Source organism: Apostichopus japonicus, chromosome 19 (assembly GCF_037975245.1).
Source record: "Apostichopus japonicus isolate 1M-3 chromosome 19, ASM3797524v1, whole genome shotgun sequence".
NCBI lineage: Eukaryota > Metazoa > Echinodermata > Holothuroidea > Aspidochirotida > Stichopodidae > Apostichopus > Apostichopus japonicus.
The window spans coordinates 10015783-10042427 of record NC_092579.1 but is presented as its reverse complement, the minus strand read 5'-3'; the positions used below and the strand labels follow the sequence as shown (position 1 = coordinate 10042427).

Here is a 26645-nt window from a genome sequence, read left to right as displayed (position 1 = left end):
ACATTCAGATTTGTACTACACAACAATATGACAGCTTTTTTGAGTAGATTTATTTAAATATTTTTCAATTTGCCGCAAAGATGTTGAGTACTAATGTCGTGCATCATTTAATTAAAAACCATCAAAGTTCATTTTTTGTCCCCACCCTGTCTGCATGTGCAATGCATGTCTATAATGACATATCAGTTATAAAACCGAGTTTGTGGTTAAGGCAATTTTCAGAACATCTTGCAATTTAAGAGAATAATTACTGAAATCGGTCCTTGCAAGCTTCCATTTGTACAGTAGTACTCTGGCCTTTCGGCATTATAATTTGATAGAAATGACAATCAAACTATCATGTAGAAAAATCAGAACTCAGAATATATACAGGGAATTTGACAAGGATGATGTACTTAGATGTTGCTTCAAGAGGATGAATAGAGAATCTCAATCCCCAACAAAGTCTGGTCCAAAAAACATCATCGAAGGCAAACATAGGAAGAACAACTCCAAAGAAAACTTTCAAATCTCTGGATTGATCTTCTGAATGGGAGATTCGGACCTTGCTGTTTCTAATCTAGTTCTAAGTTCTATATAAAAATTTCTCTGCATTTTTGGAGTTGCTTATAGGTTTCCCCGTTTGTTTTCTATTGTTTACCTACTTCAAAAAGCAAATTCTTAATTTAAGATGAAACTTTGCTGGTCAGATAACTTTCAAAATCAACCGTCCAAGTTGTCCCCACAAACCGCAATAAGTTGCTTAAAAAATTAGTTCATGCCATACAGTACTGTCTAGCAGACCTTATTTCATACTTTTTATAAAAAAAAGGAACTGGACATAAACTTACGTAGCAGGTTTTGAACGCTCTGAACTCCCGTTTACAAAAACTGCTATTGATAAGATCTTTGCAGTAAGTAGCAATTTTGCATATATTTGCGATGCAAAACCGGATAAATTATTCCCCGCACTGCTTTAAAGTATAACAATATTCCACCGTAAGAGAGTGTTAAAGCTCTTATAGCTCCTAGCCTTACCTCCTAGTGTATGATATGACGACCATTAACAACTCAATCTTATTAATGTCTTTCTGAGATGGACAACAAATGCCAAATGAAATCATAATGACAACCGATGATGGACATTGATGAGTCTAAAGGAATTCATCATTGACCCGAGAGCAATCTATAAACTGTGTTTCATTGACCAATTAAAATCATCGCTACCAGGCAACCTTCGGGACGTTCATCAAATTTAGCCTTTGTCTCATTCTACTCCTTCCCAGCTGTGAGGTCTTTGAACGACCGATTATGAAAATTAAGAGCTTGTTTAAAAATTTTGAAATCCCCATAGTTTTTTTTTCTTGTCTCAGTAACATATTCATTAATGGCTATCAGCTTTCATCACCTTTTTCAAGTCGGGCTTAGCAGGTTGCAAGCGGTGGAAGGTGCATTATTATACTGTACAGTACATGTACGGTAGTAAGCGTGTTGGTTGAAGAACTTCTCAATTTAGCAAAAAGTTATGTTACTATAACATTGTGTCGAATTTGTTTTTCAACAAAAACATGCATATACTGTACATGCATAAATACTCTGAATAATTTAATGTACAAATATGGTTATTAGGGAAAGTACATACAGTAATAGGATCCTTTTGTGCTGAACAACGCAAATATAACCACATGGGAGAGGGAGAAATTACGAAGAGAACAGACAGAAAACCAAACTACGATACTACATACATGGACAAACAATGTCATTAAAATGAATAAATTAACCCAATAAATTTTGCTGCATCATCAATTCATCATAATTGCTACTTCCCATTATCGAGATAAACTAATAATAAACTGGGTTGCCTATCTCACTCGGGGATATAAACTAGAATGAAGAATCCATTACATTGTGTGTAATAACCAATTAAAAAAAAAGACTGGTAGAGAGTAGCTGTATAAAGCGTCATTTCTCAAAAATTATGAAAAATTAAAAAAGTGGTATAGAAATACCGCCTGGAAGGAAAGTAGTGGTATTTTACCTATCTTCAATTACATATATGGTCACAATCCAAAGTTAAAAATATATAGTTCTAACTTGACCTATCAAATTTCATTCTAAATAATGAAAAAACAAAGTTTAATCTATTCCAAATTGCTTTTTACATATTCATGATTAAAAAAAATATGGCAATGTATCTGGGTAAAATGTTGAGAATAAAAACAATTTATTAGTCATAAAGTTTGCTCATAATCAATCAATCTCTAGAAATATCCAGGAATTTCTTAGTTTGATCAAAATAGCAACATTATTTAAAAAAATTCTCGGTAAAGACTTGGTGAGTGCGTTGATACAAACTGGAACTAAAACTTGCTCCTTTTAGGTTAAGTTTCGACCAAAAAAGACGACAGATTCTGTTATTATTTATGTTTCTTCCCTTTAAACTATTATTGCTCCAATTAAATCAATATAAGAATGTTTGCTAAGTACCACGTATCTTAAGCATGTTATTTTGAAGTACCTACCCTGGCGGTGAGCATTCCACTGAACGCCACATGGCGTCACCCACCATGTTATTAAACCTTCTACAGCGTATTATAAACTTAAATTACACCTCTCTATGGACATGCAAATCAAATTTTAATTCTCAATTGATGGTGGAAATCAAAATTTCAATATCGACCGGTGAACAACGAGAGAAGGTTTGAGTCGGATAAAATATCCTCCCCCCCCCCACAAAACAAAATAATTGCATGATGAATGCAAGTAAAGGAAAACTTTAGTTATCAGCTGCTATGACACCTTCATAGGGAATATAATTTCCTTAAACCGAGGGAAGAATAAATAAACTGAGGCAGTGTCATGTATATTTAGTTCACAGAAGACAAAACTATGGTAAAAGCCATATCATTTTCCCCTTCCTGCTCTGTGTATCTGTAGTAATGTGTGCTGTACGTGTAGCATTTAGTGTAGAAATATAGAATCAGCTCAAAATGATTGCATCAACACAGAAGGAACAACTTTTGACTAGATCAATACTAAAAAAGTCTCTGTTGTTCCTATAGTTTGGTTTGACACAGGGGGCAATTCCATCATATACAGGATTTCTTGGGTGTCTGTTACACTGTTACTATTTAAGCAAAAATGCAATTCAGCAGAACAGACAATTACAGTATTAGACTATACACTGTAAATCTTAAACTGCCAATTTTGGTTCCCAAATGGGAAAAATTGTAGTCATTCTGACATTCTTACCAACCTTGCAAAATTGTGAGGGGAACCACAGATTGCAAAGTCAGCAATGACTATAACAGGGATTGAAATGTCGGTTATTACAATTACATTCGTCCAACATGGCAGCATACAGAATCGTTGTACTCAAAGCCAAAGAGAATTAATCAGGTCACACAACCTGAGTCTATGAATGGTAAGTTCTTCAATACTGCCCTTTTAACCTTTCGGGAAATATTTCATGCTGTAGTTTTGATTATAATGTTATGTACGTACACCGATTTACCATGATCTGATCATGGTGGATTAGTCAGTACTGCATACTTGTACATAGTTACCAGCTAGCTTCAAACATGGTATTAAACAAGACTGTCAATGCTTTGTGGAGACGGGTATTAAGTGACGAAATGATTACGTAAATGTCAATTTCTGTCAAACTCGTCCATTACACATACAGTTATTCTCAGGTTAAAGAATATCTGGTACATTACAAGAATTCCTTTCTAACAAATGAACGAAACAACTTGGATCAGAAAGCGCTACTGGCTGTTGTGCTATACATGTGTGCAGTCAGAATCCTTGAGACTCTGTTAATTATAGTTTCGTTCTTTAAATATGATCATAAATATAGTATGTATTTTTATTGATATTATTCAAGGGTTCCAAACAAAATCAAAAGGATACTCAACAAGTACAATAACAATTTCACTTTTACAACTTACTTAACATGACACTTGTACAAGGCCTCACTAGTGTCCATTTATTCCTCTCAAAACTTGACAAAGTAATACCAAGAAGTCCACGTGTGGATTCATAAATCATTTTACATGTCTCAGGACCCTTCTAGAAATGTAAATAAACAACAGAGAACTGATGGGTGTGGGATGGGTGAAGGGGGGAGGGAATCCTTGCAACCCTCAGGTCACCTGTTAATCCCATTCTATATGCCACAAATTTTAGTGTTCTTGTCAAGTCTGTTAAACACAGAAGTATACAGTTTCCTTCTTTAACAAACATGACAAGCTAAATATAAACTCACCAGGTGATCTAATCAATACAAGGAGGTGTCATGAAACCTAAAAAAGAACCTTCTTCTGTTACCACATTCCACTTCAGTAAAGGTTACTCTTTATTACACCTCTTTTCTCTGAAGAATTGGGCACTCACCTTTTTCTTATTATTCCAAACAAAGAGATTGTTAACAATAATAGATCATCCCAAACAAAAGACTGCATCAACAGAGGACATCCCACTGAAATCTTTTGTCCCTGATGTCAAATACCACTGCCAAGAAATATTGATCTTCCTCTTACAAATGTAGTTTCAACAAAGATGCCAAGTGCTTCACTTACTCTTCAGTTATGAGACAATTTACTCTGTCAAACATAATTTGCAAACGGGGCAGTTTCATAACGCCGTGAAAAAATTCCCCCTCGTAAAATCTGGCAACCGAGCCAAAATTGACTGACAGAACATTCTTGGCAGACTCTCTCCAGTAGGAAACCTCACATGCTCCCCAGTCTAACACAAGTTTATTTTACTCCAATCATGAAACCAATCAAAGGTTATGAAGCTACAACGAGTGCCAAGATGGCTTGTAAACTCTAACTCAAACAGGATTCACGTCGTTCTAACAGCTACGAAGGGTTCAAGACACTCTCTCTGGAAACAGACGATGACGACGATAGTGGCTGCCGACCAGCCGCTGGTGCAGACCTGGCGTAATTATTTAACCTACGGTTTTATTTGACTGATGTTGGGACTCCTTTTCGATTAACGGTATGATAACGATTTTACAGCCTCTTTAGAAATGGGCACCCCACTTGACCGACAATTACTTTGCTCGTGTTGGTATCATCTCCGAGAGGGTAACAGAATGGATGGTTATTGATTTTACAATCTACTTTACCAGACTACGATCTATTGGTTTACAGCTTCTGGTGTTTATGGAGGATGATAAACCAATTTCATACCACCACAGTCAGGGTTTCATAGTCTCCCTTAATTGCTCTGCAAAACTACTTTCACAGCCTTGGAGACACTGACACCTAATTATATACTTTTATATCAAGTCTTACTGGCTCTTTACGTCACAGGAAAAAACAATTGATACGGTGGCTGACAAAATCAATAGTTTATGCATGCTTGCATGACCGAGTCAAAATTGATGTGAATATTTTTACCTCGCTTATTTAGTAAAAAATATTGTTTTGGCAACGAAGCATGGAAAGAGAATGAAATTGGTCACATGTGGAATTGATATCTGTTACCATCCCCACTCGTCAAAACAAAACAGAGAAAATCATTGGAAAAGGGTATCACGAGGGTACTGTCAACCCGCAAATCAAAGTACTTTAAATGTTACTTCAGCAATGCACAGTAGCCCTTGTTTTGGTGTTGCTTTTCATTTACACACAATTGGAATGAAAAATTGAAAAAGCAAGAAGAAAATGTATTGTTGCACAGGACAGGAATTTACTCTTACATATTTTCTAATGATTACTTAGTCTGCTATTCTGTACTGAAAGATTGGCAAAAAACAACCCCCCCCCCCCCAAAAAAAAAAAAAAGACAGACAGAAAAGTTTCAAGGGAGAATAAAATGGTACTAAGCATAAATTTCTGAAATTTTTAGGCCATCATAAGAGGCATCAGTTTGTGTGTCTTATAACGAAATGCTGAATATGGTTTCTTTTATTTAAAGTACAATTTACAACACACATGTGTCAGTTCTCTTTCACACCTTAATAATGTTGAACGCTATGATTTTTGATAGACTGCCCTTGGTCCCGTACGGTATTACTTGGCTATTTCAGGTTCTTTGATGATTTTTACCCTCAACCTCCTTCAAATTAAACTAAGATGACTATAATCTTACCTTACAGTAGTTTCCCATCTTGCTTACGATGGTTCCTAAAGTGAACCATCTCTGATATTCATAAATTCTTCCATCAACAAAACTGATAAACCCTCAAGATTATTTTTTCAAGTCATAGTGACTTTATAGGAATCCTAGGAAGGTAACAGAGTTTCTGTGATATCGTATTTTGATAGGGCTTCTCATGTCGCTGACAAAACCCAGACAGTTTACAAGATGTCATAAACATTGTGAAATTAATGGCTGGAAATCGTTAATCAAACCATTACCAGTGAATCGTTACTGAAAACACCTCAACATACCTGTAGGAAGTAACCCTGGTTACCGAATATATTAACAATGTCATAGAGGGGGCTTGTTCACATCTGAGAACGCAATGACGATCAGGATCCTGTTTTACACCTATTCGATGGAGTAATAAAACTGACCCCCGGAACCCAGCCACATAAATCTTTTGTTGGCTATTAATTAATTTGATTCTACAACTGTTGTCACTTAGCCAATGGAGTTTCATTTTTCATTTTCAGAAAACCAGATTTCAATAAAAAACTACTTTTGTACTGTATGGCTATCTTTGCATTACTTTGTAAGTTAATATTAAATTTTTAAACCACTTAGTTAATCAACATTTTAATATCAAGTAGACTCAAAATTGTACCAAAAACTATGCAAGGAAAGCTGCTTTAAGCCCTTTAAATCTGTCACACATTAAATCTATCACTTTAGTATGCTACAGCAGCTTCAGTCAGACTTCCATAGTGCTCAATGTTTTGTGTTGACCATAATCAATCAAGTCTTTGTGCACTTCTAGTGTGTTAATAAATCTAGCCTGTTGAAGACCTCCCGGTTATTTTCTGACAGGTATCCCACCGAAAAATAACATCGTATTGAATGATCGATGCCTGCACTACTGTAGCTAGAGGCTTTAAGATCAACTTACAGAGTTAGCAGGGTAGTCCACATTTTATTTTATTTCTTTCTTTATTTCTCCACCTCATTCATTCCCATGCAAGCAAAGAATGATTTGCCAGAGAAGGAAAAAGATTGACACTCAAAACCACACTCATGATTTACTTTTGACTTTAGTTTAACCATTCTTCACTTTTATGAGCCTAATTTCCCACTTCACACTTATCATCGAGCCTATATTTAAACGTGGGCCCCCAAAATGTCTGGTTCGGCAGGCCATCTGGGCTTTAGCTGGATAGAGTAAGAGCAAGAATTCAAGCTACTCTACTGTAAAATGCACACTGTAGTGGAGACTTGATGAATCGTCTGCTAATTAATATGCAATCCTAAACTTGGTTTATTTTTAGTGACCATGAGTTGTGAGATTCTCAGTTCAGACAGGTAAATGAGAGTGTAGCAGTTGTGTGGGGACATGTAGCAAAAAAGGTGGAGCATTTGGGAATAACAAAGTACTGTGATGCCAACTTTCTATGGATATTTGCAATGGAGATTTCCAAGTTAATGATATGCTGCTGAACAGGAATAACTTTATGGAAAAGGCAAAAAACTTGCATGCACTTGCACTCAATACAAATATGCTAAATAGAGTAATGACCCAAGTCACTCATAGTTCAACTTCCAATATCAAATATGCTAAGGCTTTTTTAATATAGTAAAACAAAACGTTGCAGGAAGCTGTAGCTTTGAAGTTTTTAATAGACAAAATGAAAGAGAGGGCAGTACATTACATTACAAAAAGTCTACAAATATATAGAGGTAACTGTAACATGCAGTACTACAGTATATTTATGAAGTCTGGCCCAAGTGTTGTCTCTTAAGGAAACTTGATATGGAAATCATTTTTAGATGTTCATTGAATGAAAAGGTTATAAAAAAGGAATAAATTAGCATAATATGGGTATTTTAGACAATATAGCTTGAAAATCTTGTCTTCATAAAACAGACAGGTTGAGATTTAGTGACAGAAACTTCAGGCTTAACCTCCACATGTTCATAATACAACCATGAACCTTCAGTATAAAGTTCTTCTTCGATCCCGCAAAAGTTGTAATGACAACTGCCATATCATTCCCCAGCCAATTTACTGTAGATTTATTTGCTTCAAACAAATAGTTCAAAAGGGAAATTACAAAATTGTCAAACAGTACTTCAGAAGCTTTTTAGAGTTGTTTAAAGTTTAGTTTATTTAACAGCAGGGGGGGTAGGAAGCTTCCAAAAAGTGCGGGGCACAACATCAGAGGGGCACTTTCTCATTCCACAACCACCACTGGTTATGCTATAAACCGATACACACCGGCCATATCACTTAAATATATATGATGTGTTATTATGCTATCAATACTATGGTGCGCTGCAACATTGATTTTTAATTAGTGAGATTGTTTATTGTTAACCGTGCTACAAAAAGATATGGGCCCCGGTTTAACAGATATATAAAAGCACCAATGAAGGGTGTCCATACAAAGTCTCTATACAATGGAATGTGCTGGCTGAATGCTGTTACCCATTGGTATATACTGTACTATAGTGCTGGTGCGTGCACACAGTGTGGGAACCCAAATACAGAGATTGTCCTTAAATTATGACTGTTTATATTAAGTGTCACCTCAAAGGGCTCTACTCTAGTTTATACCAAATTGCCTTTTCAGTACCTCCATCAGAATATCAAAAAGAAACCATGGTACATCATCTCCTGAATGTTTAAGTGAGTATAACTTTGTTAAAGGATAGTGCTCAACTTTAATACAAACTAGCTAGATATTTTGCAGACAATTTTAGCCAAATTAAAACGAGGGACATAACATATTCCTCTTCGGAATAAGTTTGTAACATTAATGAAAACAAAATCTTCAATACACAGAATTCAAATGTTCATAGTTGATTTTCATAAAATTCAACAAGCAATAGTTAACATAATATTCAATGTAAATTTTCTGGTGTTCTCTATGTTACTGGGTGTAATTGGATATATTGATGATGTAAATAGTTTCAAAAAACACAAAATTGACAGGACTGTTGTCAAAACAAGAAAAGAAACAAAAACATTGTTCTTCCTGATAAAAATTCCCCACAAATCCTGCAAGTTTTGATATAAAAACATTAGGAAAATTAATCCAGTTTTAAGAGCTTTTTTTCTACATAGATCCAGTTAGTTAGTGATCTGATGAAGTACAGTGGTAGTATGAGGGTATGGCAGGGCCCAGCCCAAGGGGGGTTGGGGGGTAAGGTAGAAGAGGGGTACACTCTTGAAAGTCCAGGTACATGCGGACCCAGGTGAGAGGGGAGTGCAAAGTTAAATGCACAAGCCTATTTCATATTCCTTTTCCTATAAATGCGCCATGATTATTATTTAAGGTACAACATTTTATAACAAAATAATAACATTTCCAAGAAGGGTCAAATTGTCCTTGGAATGTCTGCTCATATTGTTCTAAAATTTGCATCCTTGCATGATGGGATCTTGGCCTTTGATTTGCTACGTTGTCTGTTGAGATTGCAACTAGGGTGTAGTATCATTACAAACAATTTACTTTAATAGTCACTTGTAATTGGTTCATAGCATTCCACTAAATAATAATTGAAAGACTAAAATGTCAACTGCCTTGAATTCTCAACTTTTTCTACCACCCCCCCCCCCCCCCCGATTGAAAGATGGGAAGTACAGTCAGGACTGGTGAAGAATCAACCAAACTTTTTATGATAAAGACAAAAAATATGGTGGAATGACTTTGGCATAATTCTGTGACAAGAGACTGATTAAGTTCAATCAAACCAAGCAAACAGGTTTGTTTGTATCATCTTTGTTCTTCAAACAATTGCTGCTGTGTTTTCTTTTTTCCTTCTTTTCTTCTTGAACAGCTAACGTGATATATTTGAGGGGTAAACAATCGCAAAACAAACATATTTTTAAGATCTCTCTGGACACTGTAAACGGGGAGTTGATATATATCTTTGAAATGATCACTCCAGAACACACTTGACAACCACTCCAGATAACGTCTGCACTCTTTGCATTCTAATAAGGATGTAAAACAATATATTGTTATTATATTTTAAATGCTTATGATCTTGATTAGAAATAAGAGTTCAAACTAATTCAAGATCTTTAGAGATATACCATAGAAATGATTGTCAGGTAGCTGTAACCCACTCAAGAGCCTTTTTGATTGTTGGCAAGCCTACAGTATATATTGGAATTAGTGCCTGGGTTAGAGGATGCTATTCAATAGTACCTACAGTATTACAAGCTGTTTATATTGGAGCTTACTATATTAATGTTATGTATGTTAAAACATTATATATATATATTTCGTTATTGTTGGCAATCCTAAATGGGAATTAGTGCCTGTGTTTTCAGTATGCAATCACTAGTAGGTCTATAGTATTACAAGCTTTCTGTATTAATGTTACTATATTAAAACTATTTTGGATTGTTGGCAATCCTACATGGGAATTAGAGCCTGGGTTACAGTATGCAATCACTAGTAGGTCAACAGTATTACAAGCTTTTTATATTGGAGCTTACTGTATTAATGTTACTGAATGTTAAAACATGATATTTATATTTTTGATGGTTGGCAATCCTACACAGGAATTGGTGCCTAAGGTTAGAGTATGCAATCACTTGTTAGTACAGCAGTATTACAAGCTGTTTATTATTGGAGCTTTGATTAGATTGAACTTGTCTATTGTCAAGTATAGTCAAGTTAACGAAAAATAATTCAGAAAACTTTGCAAGTTTCCAATTTGATTAACACTTATATACATAAAATTCATACTACAAATTACAAAACAATATCCAGGCGACCATGCAACTGAACAAGGAGCCAATCAAAATTACTTAGCGCTCGCTTATCAACTTTCATATGGTAGTCTGATTACTGTGTCTTAGTTTGATTAATTGCTATCTTACTGTATTTTGAGTATTTACCTCGTAAGCTTCTGTCAAATTGACAACAAAAACACAATTTGAAGCTGTTTAAAACATCAAGCTTGTGGTTACCAGTATAGTTCAACATGAAATGAAGCATGCAGTTTACAGTATATTCAGTGCAAGGAGTTCTTTCAACCATTTTGTATACAGTAGCTTGGTAAACAAGCCAGGGTCATCTTTATTATTTAACACAGAAGATGTACATGCATGAATAATTTGTGAACTAGTACAAACTTGTGCTTTGACAACAGCCTGGGTAACTTTCAACCAAAGGCCTATTTGCTTTACTGTACTGTAAGTATCAAGCACACATGTACACATTTAATCCTTCCCTACACATTGAAATCAAAGAATGACCTAAGCCCACGAAGAACGGACTAAGCCCATTGAAGAATGGCCAAAGCCCATTTAAGAATGACCTTAGCCCATTTAAGAATGGCCTTTTCCCACTGAATAAATGGCCAAAGCCCACTGAAGAAGAATGGCCTACATCCATTGAAGAAAGGTCTACAGTATGCCCATTGAAGAATGGCCTAACCCCATTGAAGTCGAATGGCCTAAGCAGATACAGTGAAAAACATCTGTACAGACTGCCAAATAAAAGTAATTAAACAGCTTTCTAGTGAACTGTACATTCCCTTGAATACACTTAGACAAATCTACACCCCCACCAAAAAAAAAAAAAAAATCAATTTTGTGGACAAGTACATTCGCACATTATGCGGCACATCATAAGGAAATCTTTGCAACCACATGGTAAAGCTGTTGTATAAAGTACAGCACAGTTCATTAGATGTATGTCATCTATTGTACAGCAGATGGTTTTATTAAATGCAGATCAATAAAATCATTTTGTTATTTTCACCAGGTTCACTAGTCTTACATTGTTTCAAGGTGCCTTAAAGTTTTGTATATTACCTGCTACTTTTTTATATCCATTAAAGGAGCATTTTGTAATAAACTGGTTGTAACCAAATATTAGATCTCTTTGAAGTTTAGAAGTATTGATATGTACACATACATGTGTGAAATTCACATAGTTCAGTCAGAATTTATTAAAAGTAAGGACTCAATGCCACTGTCATTGTTTAGAATCATTCAATTTATATGTGTGCTTTGAGCAGATGTTTCCGTAGATATAGAAAAGGAAGCGCAAAGTCTATTAATAAATTGCAATTCACACCTAGAGTACAGGGTAAACATTGTAAATTGTGTTGTATTAACTAACAGTTCTCTAATTTGTAATTCAATGTTACAAATGACATGTTTATTTTTTTATCATCGGCACTCTGCATTAATAATCAACACCTGCCAGAAAGTGTTGGTTGATGATATGTAGTATAGTCATCCAGAGATGTGCTCAGGAATATTTGAGTGCCGGGGCGGATTTGTGCGGTAGTGTGATCTACATCCTGGGGAGGGGTTTAAGTCCGTTTTGGAAATTATTTGAAAATGAAGTATGTTTAGATGGCAAATTGGGCCGGCCATCTTTTTCCTACTTAGGAGCTAACTTGTGTGCCAAGTTTTCATCCATATTTTGGTGGTAATGGTCAAATTTGTTAACTTTAATCATCAAAAGTAGTGCCAGACGGAAATGCTTAAAATACTGTTTGTGCTGGGCGGCATTCAGAACAGACAGGCAAAGCTGCCCGGCGCCGGGGCCTGGCGTGAGCACATCCCCCGTCATCCCAATCACCAGTTTATGGAGAAGCTTACATATCATTAAGTACAGGGCAAACTTTTAAAGGACAAAATATCTGTTCGAATTAACCACACAATCAGCTTTGGTGGATTTTGTCCGGCAGACCAACTAGTTGTTTACATCAAATTCAGATTGCATTATGACTAAATACCTCCAAAATAGGTAAAATGTTAAATTGTTGTTCAAGTCCTCCATCACTTTGGAGATACTGAAACAAAACAAGAATAGTGGTACTGTAGGCCTCTAATCCACCAGAAGGGGAGTTTTACTGGCCCAAAGCGGTGTTCAATTCACCAAATCTACACATCTCTCCTGCAGTCCAATGAATTGGTGGTCGATCGGTCAGTCGATCACACTGCCCAAGACTGTACAAGACTCACCTTGACCATTATGACCTTGTTTGCGATACTCATCGAGATGCATAGTCTTAAAAGCTAACCCAAGCATACTGAACAACTGTTTCTTGTTCAATAATGACTGACGTTCATTTCCAGTTCACAGGCAAAGCTATAAAACTCTATATTCCTGTCACTGAATACATTTGTTCAAACTTAAATTGTAAACTGTAATATACTGCTGTTGTATGTTGAGTTTGCTTGACTGAAGCCAAGATGATCCAAGCACACACACGCACACAAGCACACACACAAACACTGTCCACTACCCATGGACTTTCATGTCACATCCATCAACTTGGTTCAGATTGAGTTCAACTTCAGTCCCAAAGAATGTTGGCTAAAGCATTTCACCCCAGTGACCCCTAAAACCCGATCTACAGTACCATGTATCCCCTTGATGAATGGTTTGAATATCCAAAGACATATACTCACAATTAAGAAACCAATCCCTGTTTGGTACATATTAGCTAGATACAGTATGTACAGGTACCATGTCTTCTTACTAGCGGTCTGAATGGCTATCACAGACTATCACCTTACTTTAATAGCTTTTCCTTGACAAACGTCTCAGTCAAAACTGATAAGATTCTGTTTTTTCTTTCAACTCTTGCAACCAATGCTGGCTGCGTGGCTTGTACTATTTCAATACTATGTCTGTTAAGTACGATTTGTGCACATGTGACCATTTACCACATCGAGCGATGAGTTTCCTGTTTCTGACAGATAAGAGAGGTTTGCGAGCTAATTACTCTACCTTGCAATAACGAAGACGAGGGCAGCGGAACTTTGTGACAGTTACACTTTATTTGGTTTCCAGACGTTAGCAGATAAAAACGTCTTCTGGGATAACTAAATGTTTCATCAGAGTCATTTCAGGTATCTGAGATGTGACGTATTTAAGCAAATGCACAGTACAGCTATGTACGTACAGTAGGGTACGTATAAGACATTAGCCGTACCATTACAAAGCAGAACAATAAACAAATCATGTTTCTATTGAATATGATATGATTTGATGTACATGGTAGATTTCATTGCCTTCTGTATACATATATCTTTAATCTTACGCTGATATATCTATAACATGTTATGGAGTAGAAGCTACTAACTGTATAACTATGAACACACAGATTGGCAGAATGCTATCACCACCTTTGGCCAAAAGAAAAGCCATCACTGTGCACGTACAATGATACTGTACATTTATCATGTGTCACATTGTTCAAGGAATCTGAAAATGTTTCCCGATCACCGAAGCATGAGATCCCTCCGTTCAGTAAGTCTGTTGACTCTGTAATCATCGAGGACCATTAATTACTCTAATGGATGGGAAATTATTTATTTTTACTGGTGCTCATAAAATCCCGGTATGTCGGCGCAGATTTGAACGAGTCAAGAGGAATCTGAAAGAAACAGGGGTACAGTACCGCACTTGCCGTGATAGAACCTCTGTTTGACCTGGACAGAGGTGTTAAAGAAATATTTGGCAGTGATTCAGTATTAATTCTTAAACATTTTTCTTCTGTGCAATCATCCCATTTTAATGATGCTTTAAGCTCTTCAAATGTCACATATACTGTAGAGCAATCAACAGAGAAGTGTGTGTTTTGGCACTATAGCCTCGAGATGAATACAAATGTAAAAAGGAAATTAAAAATGGCATAGTTGGCTGGATGACAACATTAATTTTGTCAGAATGAAATAGAATCATTTATTGAATCCCTAAAGAAGCCAATCTCAATGTGATCAAAGCTGGGGCGTTAAACTTGGCCATCTGCCATCAAATATCATTGAAAATAAAACAATCACTGTGTGTTCGGTAATTTAGAAACTAATGATCATAAGCAACTTGCCGGATTAAAGGGTGTGAAGACTTGTGCAAAAAGAAACGTCTAATGCCGGTAATCTGACCTAGTTCCGAATGAGGTGTAACAGAAGTGACACCACCATCGATCCCAGAAAATACACACACACAACTTGCTACCATCGGTAATTAGACACTAGTGTATAGTCAGTACATACAGCTGCGGTCAATACCCACAGCACAGTGTACAAACTGTAAAGCAATGGACATCTCAGGTCCAGCTAAAAATAACAAGGTTTCACATTTCATTACTGTACTGTTTGCATTTTCTAGCGACACAAACAAAACGTCACTTGCAAGCAACGAAAAGTTAACTTTTTCAGATGGCTGCACACGGTTTTGGGGCGAGTCTTCAATGCCTTTAAAGACCATGATAATCAGTCAGAACACCAGGAAGGAACTAATGTCTGCAACTTTATCCTAATTGTTTATTCAGTTAGCCTCTTTTCAATATATATGCTGCTACAAGTAGGATTGAAACGTCAGGCCCACTGACCTGTACACGTACATTTACTGACACAGCCTGTTTTGTAGTAGAAAAGCATTTTTGCTAACAGTTCTATTCTCTCTTTCTTATATATATTTTCTATACTTATTAACATTTCACAAATACAGGCATAATTTATAACTCTATTTATAGTATATTGTATTTATATTTTATATGTACAGTACAGCATAGTATAGCTGAATGTTATAAAAATAAGTAGGTATGGTCTTGTACACAAATAAGAGAAACCATTTGTATCAATGCCCACTAAAGTAAAAGCAACTAGGATGTATAAAGGCATCCAGTACAGTATGTTTAAACTATTCTATACAGGTATCATATATATATGATGGTGATGAGTAGGCATGTTTGGAAAAGAAACCGTGAATTATTCCTTGGACTTCTTTTCAAGAAAAAAATATCTTCAAGTCTGTAGTCCATCTCTACAGTACCTTGCATGTGCATTCATTCAATAGTAGTCGTAGGGAAAATATTAGTAAAAATTGGGTGAAAAAAGTTTGAGAAAAACATAACATTTTGAAAATTTTAAACATGAACTGTGGTAACATTATGAGAGTCCATTTCAAAGAGGACAATTTCCTTTCGGAACTACAGTTTAATGCTTATAACTGACAATATTCTTCTCCTATCACACTCTCCTCAAGACTGTTGGATTCTGTCCATCCCCACCTACACTCAACAATTAACATCCTTCTCGCCCAATCTGTCTTTCAAAAATTAACATAGAAGAATATCAAAGTTTATTTTTTATTAAATTGCAAATCTATTTCCGTCACAATAGTACCGCTAACTGAATCATGCGCTCGTCTCGATTTGTCCGTGATCATCAATATTCCAAAAATGACGCAACCAGTTTGAGTCACCCCAATAAATGCTGGCGATATCTCGGAAAAACTCGATGACCACGTCGTCCGAGAGCTCTGCTTTTACATCTCTTCATTAATCCACCTACAGACTACGTGCCCGACTCTTCCTGAGTCATGATTACCCATATCAAATATCACTTCCAGAGAAATTGTCAAATGGCCTCTGCCGACGACGTTAGTGGGGGGGGGTTGATCTATTTTGCATTGGCAGTTACTACAATCTAAAAATGAAACAACTACCAAAGGATGAGACATCCGTGACACTAAAAAAATTATCGTTGTCATCTCAGAGATTAATATCTTATCCAGTTAAAGTGAGTATCTCTGGTCCGTACAGCTGCAATCGTGTCATGTATTGTTTCCATTCAATGATGGATCATTTAATATACTGTTTTAATTAATTTTTTTAAAAAGGAAGCAAATATCAATGCTTCAAATTGCACTGAGTAAATTCCCATCTTATTTGCCCTCCATAGTAAGAAAAAAAAAGAAAAGGAAAAATGAGAGATGATTGAATGTACAAAGAAACCTTGAAAATTCTATTGCAGATCGGTCTTAGCTTCTTGTGGTAATGGTAGTAGCTGTACAAACTTGGGACACAACAAACTGCCCGTCTCGAAGACATACTCAATTGCTGGGAAATACCAGAATAATACTTCTGTACATACTGATGTTTGAGGTTTGTACAACAGACACTAACTGACCTGCCTCCACCCACCACAAGCATTTCCATCTACCCAACCTACTGTTTAACAATAGGTTTTATTAATGCATGGTAATACTGTATCAGCTACAGTACGAGTGAGTGGGTCAACAATTCTCTTTGAGAAGCTCCAAATTGTTCAACTCTATGCTTATCATGTCAGTGCTAGATGCTTGCTCTAAATCCATCTGATCTGTCATCACCATTGCCCATGTTACATCCCCGGTGACAAAACTGCCTAACTCACGACAACTGCTCACGATAAAACAAAGCGCCCAGTCAATTTCTCGGTAAATTGGTTTGAAGAATTACTGGCGAAGACAAATTATCTATGAGTTAAGATTCCAGCAGGAGGGTTTATTAACAACTGGTACGCGGTAAAACAAAGGAAAAGAAAGCAAGAATGAGAGAATAACTATAAATACCAAATTCCACCCATCATGCACTCTCTGCTGTATGTAAAGTGGCACTGTGTCTAGAAAAGATCTCTAATAACGGGCGCTGCATCTGTCTACAGCTTGGACCCCCCACCCCCCCAGATGTCTGACATGGGTGCCACTTGGTGATTTCTGGGTATCGATGTGAATCAGACAGATGACGACAATGTGAAAGTGACATTCACACAAATCTGAAGATTTAAAGTTAAAAAAAGTTCCGGGAATAGGAATGTGATTGGGGTGGGGGATGGTGATGGTAGTAGGATGTGGAAAGGTAAAAGGGTGGGGTGTGGAATGAGAATGGAGATGGGGTGTGGAATGGTAAAGGTGTCGGGAGGGGAATGGTTTTGAGAAGCAAAAAGTAAAGGGATTGGGGTGTGGAATGAGAATGGAGGTGGGGTGTGGAATGGTAAAGGGGTCAGGAGGGGAATGGTTTTGAGAAGTGGAAAGTAAAGGGATTGGGATGGGGAATGAGTGGGTCAGGCAGGTGGGTGGGTGGTAGGGAAGGAAACTAGGGCAAGATCAATCAGATGAATGATGTCATACATGTAACTAATCTCACAGTTGAATATATTATTGTACAGTACTGCATTGCATTTTTGTTGTCGTCTTCGAAATTTAGGGTTGGAAGGGTGGGTCTTGTTTGTCACGGTCAAATGGACATCAATTTTTGTTTTCACAACTGTATCATAAAACGTACAGTATTAACTCTCATTGAACTACAATCCCAGAAGCTACTGTACTACTACTGTAACAACAAAATATTACTTTGCAAACTGTGCATTGTAGTTATGATTTGCATGCATACTTCTCTCCTGTACTGTAAGTACTGAACATTTCCATTCATGAGTGTGGTACTACAAACAGATATTGCTGATCTGTACTCCTCCAACCATGACAGTAGCTATATATATATATATATATATGGCAGTAATATAGCTCTATATAAATATAAATCACTGCTGTGTTCCAAATGAATTGCACTGCCCAGCATGGGTGGGATACTCATTACCGACCATTCAATGATACTTCATTACACTACTGTAATTAAATCAAATTCTTCTGAATGTACAGTGCAGACATGATGGCATGGAGTGGAACACAAAAGGCAAGCTGATCTGGTACCAACATATCAAATATTGCATCACCATAGCAACAGCTCACAGTGTGGAGAGTGAACATTATTAAATGGGTGGTAAGGATTTAACTGACTGTCACCCTAAGACAAATGATGATGATGATGAAGACATTGTTGTACTGTATATTATGACTGATCAAGGCAAGTAGTTTAGGACAAGGAATGCCCTCAACATTCCCAGAGTAGGCATGAATGCAAACTCCTCTCCCCCACTCCCTCCCCATAGTGAGATATAAAACACCTTGAATAAAATGTTGGGTCAAAGGAGGTCCAAAAAGAAGGGTCCATGCAGGTGATCTCAATGTTACACCACAGGTAGGCGACAATATTACAATCGTCTGACCTAACACGCTTCTTTAAATTTGTTACGACTCTACGGGTGCGATAAAAAATTAATGAATGTCTCCCCCCAAGACGAAGACGCGCTACGACAAAATTATCAGACCTTGAGGAAGATAATTGAATGAACTAGTTAATCCACCATCAGCATATTCACCTAACAGTTCATAACCAGATCCCTATCTTAAAGGAGTTTGCTCAATCGTCATCTTTTATTGTGACTACTGTACGGTGAAAGGCAGACATGAACAACTTCGCCACGCTGCATAAAATCTATTCAACTTTATTTCTGAAAACAAAACTAATACAGTACTAGTGATATTAAATAATTGGACAATCCAATTTTGTGTATTATAAACCGGGAATATATTACCAAACGGTGACCATATTTTACCAGTTTGCCATGGATACCATTTCCTCCAAAGAACTTCCTCTTTTTCTTCATCCAATTGACTAAAAGTATAAGGAGATTTGTGATGGTCTTACTGTATGAATCCTATAAGCCTATTATGTTATTGAGTATACAGTATATATCTCATAGTTTATGCAGGTTTTGAAGTTTTGCCAAAGTCTGTGGAATATCTTGTAGGTTGGCTTCTTAGCGGTAGAGGAGGAGTGAGCAGAGCCAGGGATGGGGGGGGGGGGGGCTATGCGAAAACGTTACCAAGTTTAGTAGGTTAGGTAGAGGAACGTGAATATAAGTAGACTGAAGACAGGTAAGAGAGGAGAGAAGTAAACTTGAACTCGTTGCATCCTTAAAACCTAACAGAATAAGGGGTACAAGCCCAGTTGCACTAAAATAAAAAATGTTACTCTTATGTCCAGATCTACCAATAGTTAACAAACGTACAACATTACAATACTCTTCATTCCTTTTAGCAGTCCATGGCTGCTGGGTGTGATAGCTGTGGACTTTTCTTGAGAGGTCCAGAAACACATTTTTGTTACATATCTGGGATGTTTGGAAATGATCTTTTCCTTTTCCATACTGTGCATTGTTGTAGTAGTGACTAAATTTTTCTTCTATAACTTCTGAATTTGTATAAGTGGACATATTTTTTTTTACTATTTTAAACAGGTGCAGAAAAGGAACAAGACTCATATGAGAGTAAGCCAGCAGTGACTTGCGCAAAGGGGGCCAGGTGGGCGTTGCCCACCCCAACTTCCATCGTCAGTCAGGGAAATGGTTCATTCAAGGGAGTTCTTTTGAGGAGGATGCCTGAGAACCCAGTGCCAACCCACTCCTTTATAAAAATTCTTCATTTGCTTCTGGGCCTTCCATAATTGTTCATATATCCCTACCTACAATATTCAGAGATATTAACAAATTCCACCCCCCCCCTCCCTCCTCCCTCTCACAAACTTTGAAATCCTGTGCACACACCAATGATACCATAGGTTCTGTCACATCCATGGAATGGGCAGATGGATGTGACTTCCTACGTAGTACTGGAAGTCAATCAACGCCGCAAGCTCGTTAAACAAATCGCCTTCCCTTCTCCATCCTTTTCCTTTTCTCCAAAACGTCTTATCCTATCTTATATGTATGCGGAGTGTCGGAGCATATTTAGGATTATCTTTTCAGAGTAAACTCAATATTTAGTAAATACTGTACAGTACTGTATATGCCAAAGATTTAACCATTGACCAATCAGAATACAGAATCGAGTCTTTTATCAATCTAATAATCCACACATATATATAATATATATATATATTTCTTTTGTCTCTTAAAAGCAGCAGCGAGGCTGATGAACTATGCCGGGGTTGTGTGCCGATATAATGAACCTGACAATCTGGATGCGTAATTTAAATCAATGGTTAAACGAACTAGTGCGTCATCAACAGTAATCTATACCGTCTCATTATTAACTGTGGTTTTTCTCCAGCTTTCCCAACCAATCAATCTTCTTCACCTTGGAAGTTAAGTCTGTGCATGACGTTTGTACAGCTATTTCTACGTACAGTAACTGCATTCCTTCAAGACTCAGAGGGTACAGTACTGTCGAAAAAATAATATATACAAACTATATGAAACTACTGCCAAAGAAGTAGAACAGCTTTGCTTCATGGATTATAGGTTTTAACTTTTCCCCTTAATGTTTTGCTTCAGATCAACTTCACATCAACTATATATAACCAAATCTACGACTGTAACCAGGAAGAAACTAGTCATAACTTATGAACTGTAATATTCCTGGAACTGAGCTGGAAAGAAAAGCCACATTTATACGATCGTTCACCAAAATATGACAGCTGATTTCATTAAGCTGACCGACACTGTCATGATGAACACTTTTATGAGCCTACCAATATTTGGAATTAGCTTTCGAAATTTTTATAATTTATTCTTGTAATTAGTATGACGAAATAATTCTTCTATAGAATCACCAAAGAAAGAAAATCAAACTTGCCCTGTAACTTACACTTACAAGATACTGTATCAACTTGAAAGTTACGATGTGGTAATTTTTTACATTAATGAAGATCAACCTAAAATAATTTTACCGTCTGGAAAGTATGGTACAAAGACATTATAACTGAGGTGGCTTTCAGTCAGTTTTTGTGACTATCAGCATCCTTGATGCATTGATATTAAAGGTATGCTGTACAGGCCCCAAATATGCTAGATATTCAAATATGGTCACCTTTGGTCAAAATACTTAAACTGTTTTTATTACAACCCTTGTGGAAATTTTCCTCACTGGGACATTCAGTCATCTTGTGTGTTCCTTAAAAAGGTCTGAGAACAATTTGGAAAGTAAAGACCTCTAGAAATGTACTTTTTGAAAACTTCTAGCAATTATATCTAGTGCTATAATTTGGGGCCTATACTGACTACCTTTAAAGGGTTAAAAATTACTGTAAATAACAGGTGTGAAATAAAAAAATGATGACTGAAATCATATTAAAGGTTCCAAAAGATCAGACAGGTTGAATATTGCAGCACGATAAATGAAGGAAATGTCAGATCATGTTCCATAATTTGAGAGATACAGTAGTGCAAAAGTCATGTCTAGGCACTTAACATGTTGTAAATTATCTGTGATGTCATACTGCCACTAGGATCTGGAACAATCGACTCTTTCTCTCTGTTTTTCTGTTCACAGAGTTAAAACTGAAGCAAATGTCTCCCTTAGTACAGGTACAGTACAGTATGCCATTATGCTAGGAGATCATTTTAGAGTCCGAATTTGCAACATTACCCATTCCCCATAATTAACATGAACATTGTCAAGAGAAAAACAGGACATAAGCAATGAAAACACACATGGTTCAATTGATGATGTCATATTTAGACTTGACCAAGTCTTTACTTGACCAAGTCTTTAGCATTGTCTGTGAAGGTCAGGAACATTATAGTTCTGTGATATCTCCCAAAAAGTTGTTCATGAGTCACTGTACCTTTACCATATACAGTAGACCAATAACAACGGCTGGGCGTGTGTTTCCTTAAAAGTCAACGAAGTACTACCTTGTTGTTTGAAAATTAACAATGAAAAAACAAATAAACAATGAGACAGAAAACATTGAAATTCAATGCAGCCATTGTAGTCATTTTCCTTTTGGAAGTTTCTCTTCCCTCATCCTCCCCCCCCCCCCCCACTTTTTTATTCTGTTTTAAGTAATTTGTTAAATTCTCCTGGATCTTTGAAATGACCAATCGATGTTAAATATATGGGTTTTCCTTTTACAAAAGTTCACAATGTGTACTTTGTGAATGAGACCATGGATGAATCAGTATATGTAGATTGTCTGATCATGTTTACATAGAATGACTACTGTACAGTAACTGTGTACATAAACAAATTCCTTGAATTTTGGTTTAATGTTGGTTTCAGAGTGAACAATATTACAACTTCCTGTAGCATACAGTACATTGCATCCTTCACTGTTTGTATTATGCTACTTTTAATACTTTAGGTAGCTACTTTATTCCACTATCAAAACCAGCTGTAGTTTTGACAACCTAAAAAACCTTGATGTCAGGAGCAAAAAAAAAGGTGGCTTTAGTCCTTCATTACAAGTGTTTTCATGTTATTACTTATTTGACACTGAATGTAACTCCCATTATAACAAAACAGTTTATCAACTAGACACAGAACAATTCCAAAGCGAAGCGAAACCAGAAAACCAGCTGGCTTAAAGTGATTCCTTGCCATACAATGTGCTCAAAATTTCAAAATAACTATCAGACTAATGACATAGAGCAAGTGGGTTAAATGTGTCCAAGAATTAAGTACTACTGACACCTAGCTAATTTGCCCCATATTCAGTACATTTGCTGCGTGTGATAATCTCATTCAAAATCTGTTGAAATTTTCCAAAAAACTCTTTTCGTTTCCAAGACATACACATTTGAAATTTTGATAAATCTGGGAAACTCATTACCTGTAATGCGCAAACTATGACGTGGAGGTTTGCTCTCATCAAAATTTCTTATTTTGAGCCTTTATTAGAACTTTAACTCCTTGTTACAAGCCCACATATATCATTTGAATAATGTTATGTTCCTCTTTACAAAGAAGACAATAAAAATTTCCAAAAATTGCCTTAGGCCACAAACCTATGTTCAGTGTCCTTGAAATGAAGGAGATAAAACATAGGAATAAAAATGTAGCAGAAAATTAGGCAGTCATTCCCTTTACATCATCATGTGCATAATTAGCTAATTTTTATACCTAAAGACTTGTAAAATGGTTAATCTTTGATGGATTTGATGGGAGTTGCAGCTATTTTCATGATAATGCCTATTAGAGTGATTAGGACAATGTTGCTTAAAGGGTGTCTGTAGATCAGTAAGTGAGAAAAAGAAAAAATCAGAGATTTTCAGCTCATATTTGTAGCACTCCCTTGTGGGTATCAACCATGTCATTTACTGGTGGGATTTTACAGCATAGAATTTTTATTCCAAATTGTTTCACTATCCAGGAAGACCAGTCTTTCTATAGGTGAAATTAAGACACATAGATGTATGAATAAAAATACATTTTCTTTAGCAAATCCCTTCAATAATTGTTATTAATGAATGAGAATCCATGACATTGTTTGTACATTGTGAAATATTTAAACATTTGAGATTTAACCTGTTGACCCCATGAGCCAATTTTTGCAGCATAGAGATAACCTGTTGACCCATTGAAACTCTGAGGATGAAAAGAACTTTAAGTGCAGTTTAAAGCAAGAATATGAACTCTCTGAAGCAGATTTCATTTCCTGGATGACTGTATGTTCTGCCAAATACCTATGGAGCCCCTTCACACAAGTCAGCTAAAGTGATTTAGATTTAACCAAACTATGTTCACCATAAGAAAATTATAACATTGGAGAATTGAGAGATTAAAGACCGCTTCAATTTTGGAGTTATCATGTTTAAAAGGTTTTCAAACTTTGACACCTGTTGACCCCATGTGACCTTTGACCTCTTCCAATTTCAATTGGATTCTTGCACTCACCAAGCTGGAGCTACATACTAAGTATAAATGTGTACTTCTTGAGTTATCATGTTTACAAGATTTTCAGACTTAGACTGAAATGTTGAATGCGAATGACCTTTGACCTCCACCAATTTCAATAGGGTTCTTGTACTCAAGAAGCTGGATCGCCGTACCATGTATGAAGCTCAACAAAGCTGCACGTTTTGAGTTATTGTGTCTACAAAGTTTTCAGGCTTTTGACCACTGTTGACCCCAAATGACCATTGAATTATGGTTCTTGTACTCAATAAGACTGATCCACATACCAGGCATGAAGTTTATACACCATTTACTTTTTGAGTTACCGTATTTACAGGCAAGTGTCATATACACATACACACTCGCCATCACCATCACATAGATTCCTTCTGCCTATGACAAGGGGAGAAAAGCAGAAACTTTCTGGGTGTTTTAATTATATATGGGAGCTCATTATGAGCTTCCTGAAAAGAAAGACATCTGTAGAGAAAAGCCTACTGTATCTAGATGAAGAAAAGAGAAGTCAGTTTCTTTAAACAAGTTTAGTTTAAATATCTTTCAAAGCAAATTTAGTTACATTCCATTACTATCTTAGTACTGTTGGACAACGTCTTTGCACTTGGCAGTCTTGATTGCTAACTTTTCAATTTCAACTTTACTTTTTTATTCTTCAATGTCAAATGCTGTACATTCTTACGCACTGTACTAAACACACCATTCAGGAAACTGCTTGCGATCACATGCTATAGTCACAAAATAATTTAACAAATCTGTTTTGTTGTCTGTCTTCCTGTCATGTCTATTTGTCTGTTAATCAGATGTAGGTCTATGTTCGTTAACACTAACCTACAGAGTTGATTTAGAAAAAAAAAGTCTCAGTTACTGAGGTGGATGAAGTGGGTTGGTTACGTAAAACCTATTATGTAACTTGAGAGATACTTGCATGTAGAAGGCTATCACTAGCTGAAGCCTGAAAGTGTCCTTCACAATTCAAATTCTCCTTTTACTGCAGCTGAGCACTACTATAGCACTATACAATTACAAATACCATATTATGCACATAGTTTTTCTGTGAGAGTAAGCCTACTTTCCTTTTTACCATACAATGACCTGTGTTTTCACTTTCACTAGTCCCGATTGTTCCATCATATCTAATGTTGGCTTGATATACTAAACATTTCCTGCTCTGTCGGCAAGATTCCACAGGATTGTACCTATTTTATATAAGAAAACTGCAAATGTGTATTTTTTTTAAATGTATTACAGGTTGTAAGGAAAACTGCTGCTGGAGAAATTGGGCAGTTGTTACTGCATATATACAAAACATCAGGGATACAGTATATATATAGCAATGTTACGTGTTAGCTGTTCACGAATCATTATTTCACCCTGTAAAAATGTTAAAATAATGATTCTTCATGACATATAGTAACTGTATGTCACTATGAATGGCTAGCTTACTGTACGTAAACTGTATTCTGTTAAAGTTAGAAGGATTTTCCATTGACTTTTAAGCAGGGTTTGCATTAGCAGCGCTATTGCACGAATCACGCAGACAGCTCTCACAATCCCGAATAACATTTGAAGCAGTGCGGGATGGTCGTGCACATTCACCGGGAACTTCTCGCACAGTCACTGGCAAATTACCCCCTCCACTAAGCAATTTCAGTAACAGCAACAATAACCTAAAATCCATACAATATACAGAAATGACATGTGCTAGAAAGTGTTTATTTAAATTAAATATATATTGATAATAACTCACCGCAAAACCTGTTTTATTCATTCATATTATCAATAACGTAAATGTCTCATATCTACACGGCTTTCCTATGCATACAACGCTAGCCTTGTTTAAGTTTAGCCTAGCCTTAACCTAGCACTGTCTGCTAGCTGCTAAACAAGTTGCATCACTTGCAATGAATGACCCAAGTCTGCAATTCTGCATGACCTTTACAATTTAACTTCATATATGCCAAACGTCTTCTCTAACTACTGTACTCCACTCATGACCATGCGTAAACAAAGTTTTCGAGAAATTTACAAAGTGACTGCATGGATAACCTGAATGCCTAAGACTACTGTATTTCGTTGGCTGTTCTGTATTAACATTAAAAGTTGTAAATTGTAACTGTCATCAGCCTGTCGTCTGCACGATAGACGTACACGTTTGTGCCACTTGTTTCCCCAAAATCCTTGGGTTTTTCATCAGTGTACGTTCCGAGATGAACAAAGATGTCAAACTAA

At 36.4% G+C, this 26645-nt stretch overlaps 1 protein-coding gene across 5 annotated transcripts in view; it reads right to left on the bottom strand.

Annotated features, from left to right (window-relative positions):
* The window catches only part of LOC139959634 (ATP-sensitive inward rectifier potassium channel 12-like), a 73367-nt gene that overhangs the window by 43127 nt on the left and 3595 nt on the right, over window positions 1-26645 (bottom strand). The window contains exon 1 of one of the 5 annotated variants that reach the window (XM_071957417.1): window positions 13520-13683. The exons of 3 other annotated variants lie outside the window; for them this stretch is intronic. The gene's annotated coding sequence lies outside the window, so the exon portion shown is untranslated. Of the gene's footprint in view, window positions 1-4374; window positions 5264-13519; window positions 13684-26645 lie in introns of those variants that run through there. One more of the 5 variants, XM_071957415.1, reaches the window with a different exon arrangement.